Raw genomic sequence first — 12,856 nt, 5'->3', positions numbered from 1 at the left:
AGCCCTTTGCAGACCGTCAAGGGCTGGGAAATGAAAGACAGCGCTAGCGAAATCATGACAGATGGTTTCACAAGAGTGTCTGGAGAGCTAAACCATCCTGCTTGGCAGTATTTCCTTGCTGTGCTTTTGAATATCAAACGCCTCTGCTACTGCCCCGGTGAGGATGCACTTCCTGTGTTTGGAGATGGAGTTTCCTGTTCTCAAACTGTGATCCGCAAGGCCCAATCAGAGCGAGCATGTGCTGTCAAACTAGCTATTGTCCCCGTCAGAGAATTTGCCTGTGAAAAACGGCTGCCCCTGGGAAGGGGGCAGCTTTCCACAGGGAGGACCTGTCTTCTGCTTCTACCAACACAGACAGTATTTGAGGTGGGAATAAGAAATACTTGCTCCTTCATTGGTTCACGTAAAGGTTGTTTGCCAACCTGTTTCTCCCGCAGTGGAAGGTTCTGATTGTCTAATGCTAGTAATGTTGCCTTTTTTGAAATTCGTTCTGCTCTCGGGGGCTGTGCTGTCTTCCCCCTATGCCGAGTTCTGGCATATTTGGTGTGGTAGAGCGTGTGCATGATGTACGTAGAACTGCAGGCAAAACAACTCATTACTAGTCCTACTGTTAGCTTTCTGCATATTTAGGGGAAAATGCAAAAGATATTTACAGTTGATAAGGACTGGAATAAATGGAGAGGCTTAGTGTCTGATTTTAAGTTTGGGTGACTTAATGTATTTTTCTCTGGAGTTCTATTTAAAACATGGCAGTTGACCTTGGCACAAAGAGTAAGAAAACAGTTTCTTTCAGTGAAAATTTCTAATTTCTTTAGGTTTTCTATATCGTTGTGGGGTTCATTTGAACCAGTTTTACTAGTAAATACAGCAATGACATATATTCCCTCAGGATTCTGTGCTGTCATTTTAGATGTTTTTGCTGAGTATTTGTTATTGACATTTAAATTAACAAAAATGTGACTGAATTTAACTTTAGTGATATGAATAATGTTGCTCTTAATGCAAACACACACACAAAAAAAGTCTAATAATTACCTCTTAAGTCTTCTAGTTGGAAAAAAGAGAGTTCTGGATTCAGGCTCTGTACACTGGGTGTCTTTTCTGGATGTGTTAACTATGTGTGTGACTTTGAATGTATTGATTGCTATTTGTACCCTGACACCTGTCTCTATCCTTTTCCAGCATGTGTGTCTGGCATTGTGCCCCGGGAAGCTGACTCCTACAGGCCCAGGCTTGTCTGCCTTCTGCTCTGGCCAATGCGGGGCATTGACAGAAGGTAGAGCGGGATCAAGCAGTCGAGGTAAGTTCCCCTCTGTCCGTCCTGTGTCAGCTCTGTGGATTTGCCAGGGGTCTGTCTTCAGACGACCCAAATTCTCTCTAGATCTGGTTTCCCTGCTCTATTGGGCCTGGGGTGGTAAAAGCTGCTCTCTGTTGCTAGTCTTGGGCTGCTCCACCACCGTGTTTGTGCCCTAATCATACCCACACCCGTTGATTCCCACATTGCATTTCCTCATTCATTGAGTAGGTCATTTCTGTATTGCTGGGCCTAAACTTAATTTCTAACAAGGTATTTAATCTCTCTGAGTCTCAGTTTTCTCATTTCTAAGCAAGGAGTTCATATCAGTCCAGTACATGTCAGAGGGTTGCTAAGATGAGCAACAGTACCCCTACGAAGCTTCCACTCGGCAGGCGTTATGCACTTACGTCAAAGCTCACCCTCTATCCACAGTACCATTTCTCGTGGAATGCAAAAACGGAATGGGAAAATCACAAGCCACTTCCTATCTGGCATTCATGCCCTTGTAACAGGCCTTTAAAGCTCCTCCCACCACGGGTGGCAGTTTCCTCCAGCCTTTGATTCTGTGCCAACTTTGTGGTTTGCTTTGGCCAAAGGGAACATAGAAAATGAAACACGATGGGCAACTTACAGAGTTGCTTCTCCAGCCAGGTTCCTGGCTTGCCACTTTGGAAGCCTGCTGCTGTGTGAACAAGCCCAGGTAGCCTGCCAGATGGTGAGAAACACATCCCAGTCATGCTCACCTGGTCACTGAGCCGGCCTCTAGACCAGTAGGAGACATCTCAGTAGATCATCTCGTCTCCAGCCAAGCTGCTAACTGGCAGCAGAATAGCAATCAGGCCCACCGAGATCAGTGGAACCCGGTTCAGTTGAGCAGAACTGATGATGTACAGACTCATGAATATAAATGGCTGTTGTTTTAGCCATTAAATTTTGGATGATTTGTCACAAAGCAGCAGATAGCTGATGGAACCATTCTTGGCAAATACAAAAATTATTTTAAAATATTGTGTCATATAAATGAGTTTTTTTTTTTATCATATATGATTATCAGTTTGTTATGATGGCAGAAAACTGGTGCTCTGAGAAGATCTCAGGGAGATGTGTTTCCGTGTCCACAGCAGCTGGAGCAATTCTGCACAGGGCACAGGAAGTTAAGCAGGGGGAAATTTTTTAACATATGTGTTTCCAAAGTCAGAAGTGTGTCAACAGATGATTTTGGGAGTTGCATATTAGTTAAAATTAGAAATTAAAAAAAATATTATTTAAAGGAACCTGAAAAGAAGAAATTAGATGGCAGAAGAGAAATGTTTTTGCTGACTCTCATCTTAAGAGAGAGAGAATACAGAATTTACATACACCAGGCCCTTGGCATAGAAGACTTCACAAGCTAGGTCAAAGAGGCTCTCTAGATCGAAGCTAAGGCCATGTAATCATGTGTTCGGGACAGGAAGTTTAGCCCTCAGTTAAATCAAACAATATGGTAATACATGTTACCCTAATATAATATGTTTCTATCCTGAGCAACGGTTACCTGGAGAGAATGAGTTCCCAGAGGGTAGTCCTTATGGGTCCTCCAGAAAATTGTGATAAGGACCACACTGAGATATTCAAGAGCATTTTTAAAATCAGATGTTAAGTGCATTAGAGATATGTTCTTCTAGTCCCTGCCAAGTCTCTGACAGAAGTGCCAAAGAGATGGACGTTTTGGCGAGAAGACATCATCGTCGTCTCTAAAGCTTAGCCATTAATGTCTCCCTCGCTTCAGATCAAAGGGAAAATGTGTCCAGACTCACATGTCAGGCTTCCATTCAAGGCTGATGTCCTTTCTAGCAGTGAGGGGCTGCCTGGCTGTTTGAAGGCACTCATTTGAAGATAAGAATAATAACTTACTTGGATAATACCTTCTTTTATAAGTATAAGTCCAGAGTTCAAAAGTTAAAGTGTGAAAATCATAAAACATAATTTTCTTCCCTGAAGAGCATACTAAGAATATTAACGCTCTTTAACAGTGACCCAGAGTGATATAGGTCCAAACACATGATCTCATTTTATGATAGAGAATTAAGATCTCTGTTAAAAAGAGGTTTGAAATAACACCGTATCTTTTCTGAGGGAGCTTTTCATTTTCCCCAAGTTACCATAATATCCCAAACCTATACTTTCCCTTGAACTGACCCTTTGCAGCCTAAACAGTCTCTCATAAATTAAGCCACTTTGTTTAAAGACAGATCACGCAGGTTTTATATGGGATATTCATAGTTCTCGCTAGAGAGAATAAACTTTCCATTGTCCCTTAACTTCATTCTATTTAAAAAGACAGAGCTGTTGACATTATTTATTTATATATTTTTAGGTTGTCTTTTGTAACCACAAGGAAAATAATTCTTCGGTGGTTAGGTGGTTATTTTCTTTAATTTTATTCTCTCAATCAAAAAATACAGACTTTAAGTAAATTCATAATAATGCCTTCCATTCCATTTTGACAATTCCTGTCAAGGGAGTTCTTTCCTTTTCTTAGGAAAGAACTAATATAATTAGCATTTTTTGATGGATGACTAGTGTCAAGACAGAGAGCTGAACATGCTTATTGCAGTCAGAGAATACACCTGAACGTGTACTGCATGCAATGGCATAATGTGGCCAAGGAAAGTAAATTAAACTTACTTTTTTTGTTTTAGATAAGCAAAGCATTGTTTTTCCAAGTTTTATAGTTTGTATTGTCATAGATACATTTTTATTGACACCCGATACTTATTTCTATGTTCAGTTTCGTCCAGATCTCCAGCTGGCTTGGAACCTTGCTGAGGCTCCATCAAGTCTGCCATTCGAAGAAGAGGTAAGCCAAAATTAAACATTCATGTTCTTCAATAAATATTTGACTTAGGCTACAAATACCTGTCAATAATTGAGGAACTATTTTTTGTGTGCTTAGTATGTGCCAGGAATACATGTGCTTGTTGGAGAAAGGGACATTCAGAGAAGGACTTCAGTTGTATACTCCACAACACTTACTGAAGTGAGTTTCTGACAATAACACCAGATAGAACTCTTTAACGTAGACCTTGGTATAATAATATCCGAGGTATGTGAGGACAGGCTCTTTTACTTATGGCCTGATGAAGGCCAGGACTGGGATTTATGTGCAATCTTTGAGCTAGTGAACGTGAGCAACATTAAAAACAAAAAGTATAAGGAAGTCAAAGTTGAATTTACAAGTGCACTTTTGGGGTGGGTTGTATATAGGGCATTTCTAAGAACACAGGAAAACCCTGCCTTTCTGGTTGTATTTGATCCTTCACGGAGGAGTTCGGTGGTTCTTCCTCTTTAGTTTTAAACTGTATTCATTTTATTAAAATTGTCACTCTTGATGAGCGGCTTACAGTCAATCTTCTGAAGCTTTGGTTTGGATTTCAAGATACAGTGTTTTAAGGGAACATGGCCATTAAATCACCATGCTAACTCTATTTCAAAAACCAGAACCCAGTCGCTGAAATGTTGTGACTATATGAAGAAACAAATGACTTGATTAGCATCATGTGCAAGTATATTATGGTGAAAGCTGTATGGAAGACCTTCTACTGTATGCACTCCTATCTGACTATCCTTCAGGAAAGAATCAACTTTGATATTCTGTGCTAAGAGTAACTTAGATTTAAATGATATGCATTTTGTGTTAAGATTTTCTACTTTTCACCTGACTCTTTCTTCATTGTCTTAAGCAAATGCATGTAAATATGGGGTGAACAGTGAAATACAAACATCAAATTGTTTCTGACATAACTGCTTGTTATCATATTAGTACCCAGCAAATTTTCCTAACAGTTAAGAAATTAGAAGGTAAAGGTAATGAGTTCAAAGTTGGCCTGATATCTTAATAGCAAAATATTTTAACAGATATGCACTATAGAATCATTATGTTCTATCTTTCAATATCCTTAAGTAGGATTAAGAAAATTTTGATATCTAAAAATAACAAATTTCTTAAAATATAATTTTAATATTTTCATATTAAGCTTTTAGTTGTGAACAACTTGTATAAAGAAAATGAAATAAAATAAAATAGGAATGTGGAGCTCAATAACATAGCAGAAAGCAAACACCAGCATAACTACCACCTATTCAAAACTCAGAACACAGTTATCATCCTAGGAATTTGTGCTCCCCCATTCCTACCATCTCCCATACTACCCCCAATTTTTGGGGGGATTTCCTGTTTTTTTACTGTATTAATAGTAACACAATGAATGCAAATATAGCATGTGCAATAGATGGGTTCAGAGTGCTAATAGGAAAGCAAATAAAAAATTCAATGGGGGCTTTCCACACCTACATGACCAACTCAAACTGTGATTTCACTTGTTTCAAATACAATCCGTTTACAGAGCGATTGGAGCATGAGTCTTTCACATGTAACTAGAGAAACTCCTTTTTTTAGACTGTGAGTTTGGAAGAGCTTATTCATCTGCAAAGCCAAATATCAAAAGTTGTGTTTTCCATTCCTTATCAGGCCTGAGGTTAACCTTGCAGTTGATTGACAGTTCTGCCACACAGAACAGGGTGTCAGGTTTGGGAAACAGATGCCTCTAGTTTGAAAGCATTTGTCAGGCCAAATGCTACTTCATTCAGCACTCATGTGCAAAACCCTGGGACCTGATTTCTAGTCTCTTTTTTAAAATAAAAATCTGTAGTGTCCTTTAAGTTCAGAAATTGCCGGAAATTTCACAAAACAACATCAACGGGTCTAATTAGTAATAACTGTGGCTCCCATTTACTGCATGCTCACTGCATGCCAGGCACTGTGATAATTTCTTCTAGGTACATTATCTCATTTAATTCTAAAAACACCCCCATGGTCTGGGAAAAATTAATTTCTACTTTTCAGATGAAGAAACTGATGCTCCACAGAGTTTAATATCTTGCACAAAGAAACATTAACTCAGAATCAGCTGTAATTTCATATTCTTGTCTAAACTTCATCACATGACCTGAGTGTGAGGAATGTATAATGTTGTAAGTGCCAAATTTGGTCAGATAAAAAGAAGTTGTTTTGTCCTGGTGTTTTCCAAATTATATTTATTACAACAAAAATAACATCAATAAATAAATATATAAAATGAGTTTCTGTGGCATGACCAGTGCACACACGTATTATTCATATCAAATCCTTCTTGATTCATGTAGTAACTGAATTTATGCAGTTATTCTTAGAGTAAGTCTGTGAGCCAGCAAAAGAATAATTCAACTTACCCAAGTTCTTTATGTATTGACAAATACACTCATCACATTTTGGAGAATGTCAGTGCATACATAAAATATTTATCATATAAAAACATTGCTAAATATTTAATGATCAAGGTGAACTGCAAAATCGTCTCAGCTCTTTTTATACAACTAGGTGTTAGTAAACATCTATATGAATTTATTATTTTTTTTGTCTGACCTCAGTATATAGGTAAAACAATTTATATTTAGGGAATACTCATTTATAAGGAACACTAAAGGATCATCATTTCTGTTCTGAATTTATTTTACTTATTTTGTCAACTACTTTTGAGTGTACGGGGTGAGCCAACCCAAGGGTCAGAATGTTCAGAGCTTCAACTAGGTATTAAATCTCCCCAAAACTGAGGGGCGCACGCAAAGCTGGAAGAGGTCTGGGTCACACAGGGCAGCTCCTCAGAGCCTCCCTTCTGGCAGATGTGCACTATCTGCCCCAGATGCATGAGGTCCCTAAGTAAAGGACGTGACACCCAGCAGGGAGCTTTGGGGTACAAAATAGCTTTAGTTTGTGTTCCAAATATTTAGCTGAAGTGGCCTTTTCTAGGAGGTTCTGCCTCCTAAGTTTATGGGTTGTAGGTTCGTTTGCCATAGGCATTCCTAAGCTAGGAGCATCCTTCTAAGAGATTCTGTAGCTGGGGAACCTGTTCCCAGCAATATCATTTGTCTGTTTGCCAGGGGGTCACTAGCATGGTTACAAGGTTAGACTGGATCACTTGCTTTCTTTCTGTCCCCCTGGAGAGAAATGGATCACAGGCCAGGAGCTTTAACTCTCTTCTCCGTAGTGGGAGACGTTACTGAGTCTATGACTTAATCTTGGCTGGTTTACCTCTAGTGCTGCGAAGTTAAGGGCCAAGATGGAGGGTGAAATTCCTATGTGACCTGGGCAGCAATGTTTCGGGTGAGGTGCCGGAATACCGACGCAGGCCACCGTCTTGGGAGGGAGTTTTATGGATTCCATTTAGAAAGGAAGGGGTATGGAGAAGGTAGATGTAATTATACAAATCCAGCGCCCTTACTGGGGAAATAATTCAGGAGTGAACAGGTAGTACGGATCCAGGCTTTGTCTGACCCAAAATTTATATGAATCTGGCAGCCTTTTTATTTTAATAAGAAAAAATGAATATTTTATATGGGTAAAATGACAAGAATGTTGATCACATATATGAACGGGCTGCAAAGACCCCCTCTGATTAGAAATGGGTCCTGAAGCTGTAGCTTCCTAACTGGTGTCTCAGCAAAATCGGCCCACAGGATATGATCCTTGTATCAAAGGAATCGCATTCCGTAGACCCGAAGCTCTGGAAAACACTTAACATAAATAGAAGAAATGATTGTGCCCTAAAAGTTTTTTAGTTAGAGGTGCAACAGAAATAAAGATACATAAAAAATGTAGAGAATAACATCTTCACAGTCTGCTACTGGCTAATAATGATTCAACACCTTGATCTTTAAATATTATATTTAAACCTGTGTTTTTAAACTATAGGAATTTATGCATGAAACAGTAATTTCCACCTGAAAATTACACTTCCAGTAAGTGATGGGACCAAAATTTTGGCTTATGTCCATCTTCAATTCCCATGCCCTTAACCATGCACCTTCCAGAGTAGTTTTCTCTGATGTCATTGTGTTGCGATGAGGTCAGAGATGAACATTTTCTGGCTTTTTAGCAGCTGCACACTTCTGAGTCTTTTTTCCTTGACTCAGCAAAAATATTTATGATGTTTAGATCTCCTTATATTATAGTCATAGCAAGTTCTGCTCTTTATTTCTTTGTCATGCCTTCCCCCAAACCAGATTAACCATGCTACAGACAGATTGTGAGCTGGGCATACCTTATTTCCCTCAAATAGCAGGAACTTGGTGACCATCTGTATAAGACCAATGTATTTTACATGCGATCACCTGCATGCAGTGTTTCTAAATTTCCAATTACAGTTTTAATGACAAACTGAATGTCATATATTTTGAAAGCAATATTTCTTATTGCTTTTTCAATTTGCAATTGAATTACAAAAAATACAATGCTATTGTTGGCACTTCATGTACTATGGATTTCTGGAGAAGTGAGCTTCCTACATATATGTATATAAAGTTATTTGGCATGCCCAAAGGCTTTGGTAGAATATGCATGTTTAATAAAAGATATATAATATTTACTTCAGTTTTAATAGTGCTACTTGTAATTATATGTAATATAAAAGTAATGCTATTTGCAATTATATGCTAATAGTAATAGGAGTATATTAGTAAACAATATAAAATATAGTTGAATAGATTTTTAACTAAGCAGGAACAAAAAAAGCTTCTTCGAGAAAACACCAAATGGGGATTGCAAAGGTCATGTCAGTCTGGGCATTAAGTGTCCCAGGGAGGTAGCCACTGCCATCAGTAGGGCCATCATCCTGGCCAAGTTCTCCATTGTCCCCCCATGGCGAGGCTGCAGCCTCATCCTCACCGCAGAGGCAGCAGGCCCAGCAAGATGCTGCTGATGGCCAGTACTTTTAGCTACTACAGCTCTGCCAGGGCTGCACTGTCCCTGCTGCAGCTTCTCCAAGGCCACCTTTGATGCCACCTCCAAGCTCTCTGGCCTCTGGCCTCTGGGAAGAGGCCGTGTTCACCAAGTCTGTGGACCAGGAGCTCACTGGCCATCTTGTAAAGATGCACATCAGAGTCTCCATGCAGAGGACCCAGGCTTCAGCTGTGGCCACCATAGTTTTTACACAAGAAAAACCAAAGTGAATTAAGTCTGTTATAAAACTAAACCAACCAACAAACTATTATACAGTTTACAGATATTGAGCTTACGTGTCTTTGGTAGAATACACACACACACACACACACACACACACACACACACACACACACACACACAGATGTGGCCTTTACGGTTTATCTGAGCTCTCATTCATTGCTGGTAGGAATGCAGAATGGGTACAGCCACTTTGGAAGACAGTTGGATGTTATCTTAGCAAAATGAAACATATTCTTGCAATATTATCTTGCAGTTGTGCTCCTTAATATTTACTCAAAAGAGTGGAAGACTCATGTCTATGAAAAACGAGTGCATGAATGTTTACAGCAGATTTATTCATAATTGCCTTGGATCAAGATGTCCTGCAGTAAGTGGATGGCACATCCAGACAGCGGAATATTATTCAGTGCTAAAAAGAAATGAGAAGGCAGGAAGCTTAAAGGCGTATCACTAAGTGAAAGAAGCCAGTCTCAAAAGGCTACATACTGTCTGTTCCAATTATGCGAGAGTCTGGAAAAGATTAAACTGTGAAGATAGTCAAAAGATCAATGGTTGCTAGGGGTTGGTCATGGGGGGGATGAATGGGCAGAGCACAGGGCATTTTTAGGGCAGTGAAAATACTCTGGATGATACCGTAACAATGGATACATGTCCTTATCCACTTGTCCAAACCCATAGAATGTACAGTACTAAGAGTGAACTCTAATCTAAACTATGGGCTGTAGGTGATTATGACATATCCATGTGCAATCATCACCTGGAACACATGTTCCATTTGGTGGAGGATGTTGATAATGGAGGAGGCTGTGGGTGTACGGGGACAGTGTATGTGGAAACTCTCTGTACCTTCCCTTTAGGTTTTCTGTAAACTTAAAATAGCTCTAACATTAATACCTTTATTGAGAAATGGTGGAGGTTATAAATTTTATGTCATATGAGCTATACCACAATATAAGATAATTGGTGGGGAGGAAAGTGAATGTTTTCTGGAAAGTTTTTTTTATTAGAGACACTAGAATTAATTTAAATTTAGGGTCCTGTGGCTTCATATTCAAATCAATAGTAAATTTTTCTGCTTCAGGGTTCTAGGAAACTGGATTTTTAAGGAGATCCACAGAAGCCTCCAAGTGCATGACTTTAAAGTCAATCTAGATGCTAGTAACCCCCAAATTCATCTCTCTAGTCCAGAAGTCTCCCCTGATATCCAGGCACACATATGTAGCCACCTTTGGAAATTCCGCTCGGAAGCCTATGAGGTATGTCAGATTTACCACGTCAGAATACAAACTCCTGATTTTCGACCTAATCTTTTACAAAACCCTTCCATATTGTTGTTACAGTAAAAGGTGATCCTAGTTTTCTGGTTACTTGGACCAATTCTTGAAGTCATATATGATTAATGTGTGTTTCTCACTTTACACATCTGCCCAGACTTTGACTTAAAGTCTGGAGACCTCCTCTCTTCTCCCTGCTGCACCTTTGGTCTGCCATCTCTCGCCTGGATTGCTACGGAGTCCTAGCCTTTCCCCTGTAGTCTGGGCTCCATCCCATTCTGCAGTGATCGCCTTTACAATGTGAGTGAGACTGGATCACACGTGACCCAAGCCCCCCATGGCTTCCCATTCCATTCAAAATAAAACCCAAAGGCCTTAAAATAACCCCAAAGATGCTGCTGGGCCTGGTCCACACGACTTACCTGATGTCATTTCCTAGATCTCCCTCACATACTGCTCTGGTGACACTGTCTGTCTTAAATACGCAAGTGCTGGGCTTTTGGATCAGACACGGCCTTGCTAACAATATTATTTCTCAAATAACCACCTACAAAGGTTCTTCCTTATTTCCTTCGGGCATCTACTGAAATATCACTGTCCATAAGGGGCCTTGTTTGGCCACTCTGTCAAGTAGCACCCATCGCAGCATGCTTCTCCCTTTACTGTTTTATCTCCCTCCATAATACTCATCAACACCTGATATCTTTTGTGTGTTTATACTAATTTATTTTGTTGCTGTCCTTCCTCAATAGCCTGTAAGCATCATGAAGATAGGGATCTTTGTTCCCCAAGGTTTCCCAAGCACCTACACCAATGCCTGGCATATAAAATGAACAAAATAACTATTATTCCTGTAAAATAGAAAACCAAGATTATAAGACCCATCCTCATTTTATATATCACTACAGGAAAAATATGCCAACTGTACTATCGTACAATGTTTCTTTTAACCACTTAAAAACTTTCATATGTGTTGAAAAACTTAGGTTCATTTGTCATAGATGTACATGCACAAAAATAAAAGTAAAATACTTGAGCTGAGGAATTGCTCAAACTTCTGCACATGCAGAGTCCAACTCATGTGAATCAACCCAGAGTTACCAATACCTTTCTTTTTCCACAAAAGATCATTTAATTTGCCATCAGGGGAGTTAGTGGTGCACATTTCTTCATTAAGGAGTATGCTGCTCTTGACTTCAAGTTTTCCTTCAAAACCACTGACACCTGTTCTACACGTTTTATGCTGGTTGATGTGCACTTTCTCTACCAGAAGGTGTTCATTGTGAGTATTTAGATACCATCCAGGATTCATGTTCTTTTTTCAAATGGTCCTAAAAGGTTTCTTGACCAACACACTGAAGAGTTACAAGTAAACCAAAATATAGCCAAAGTCAAGGGGTGGAGCACAAACACTGCACAGAACCTCAGTGAAAATGAGGAAGACATGAGCACCTATGACAAGGCTGTGTGCGTGCAGGCAATGGCACGTCCCTCACCACCACGCCCTGGCAGCAGCCAACGAGTGATGCCGTTCCATATATCATAATAGTAATATAATATACTCCAGCTTCAGAAATGTTAAAATACATGCATCTTTCGAATGAATGAGTCAAAAATAAAAAAAATAGCTCTGTTCCCACGGAGCCAGCGGGAGTGGTGTCCTGCAAGCTGTGAGTCTCATGGGTGGGGCCGGTGATCTGCCCCCCTCTGGGGAGGACGTCAAACCGGAATGTCACACTTCTCCCCGCTGATTTGTCTCCCTTGGTTTCCAGCAATCACTCCTTGATTTAATGACTATTACTAAAGTTTAGGAACTTTCTGAAGGAGAATAAAAAAACCTAAAAGGAAGGCCAAAACTGTCATCGGGATCCCTATAGACCAATTAATGAAAAGCAATTCACACTAAGTATGTGTGGGTTCAATAAAAATGTATTGAACTTTAAAGTTAATGGAGCAAAAATTAAGATCAGAGCCTCCATTTCTTTGTAAGAACTGTTTCCTAAGTCATTTAATTAATGTTTTATCCTAGGGGAAAAAACTAGTCCCAGTATTATAGTAGTGAGAGATTTACCATTAGAGGTAGGAGGGAAAAAGGCACTAATTTCCTAAAAGGCTTTGTTTTAGTATTATTTCTTTGGAATTAAAGGAAGAATTTCTATAGATGCATGATTTTAAAATATCACATACATCCCTGATGTACATTTTCAAGGAGGAGGCCTTTCTTATTCCCTATGCCAGGTAACTAAA

General features: G+C 39.5%; 1 protein-coding gene and 1 long non-coding RNA gene across 3 annotated transcripts in view; one reads left to right on the top strand and one right to left on the bottom strand.

Moving 5' to 3' along the window:
• DOK6 (docking protein 6) overlaps nucleotides 1–12,856 on the bottom strand; it is a 309,246-nt gene that overhangs the window by 82,191 nt on the left and 214,199 nt on the right. The window lies entirely within an intron of this gene.
• LOC118968783 (uncharacterized) overlaps nucleotides 1–12,856 on the top strand; it is a 200,756-nt gene that overhangs the window by 74,540 nt on the left and 113,360 nt on the right. The window contains exons 3-4 of the long non-coding RNA XR_005056635.2: nucleotides 1,183–1,300; nucleotides 4,068–4,136. This is a non-coding gene — a long non-coding RNA (uncharacterized lncRNA). The remainder of the gene's footprint in view (nucleotides 1–1,182; nucleotides 1,301–4,067; nucleotides 4,137–12,856) is intronic.

Source organism: Manis javanica, chromosome 9 (assembly GCF_040802235.1).
Source record: "Manis javanica isolate MJ-LG chromosome 9, MJ_LKY, whole genome shotgun sequence".
NCBI lineage: Eukaryota > Metazoa > Chordata > Mammalia > Pholidota > Manidae > Manis > Manis javanica.
Note: the sequence above shows the minus strand (reverse complement) of the source record. Positions and strands in the feature narration are given on the sequence as shown.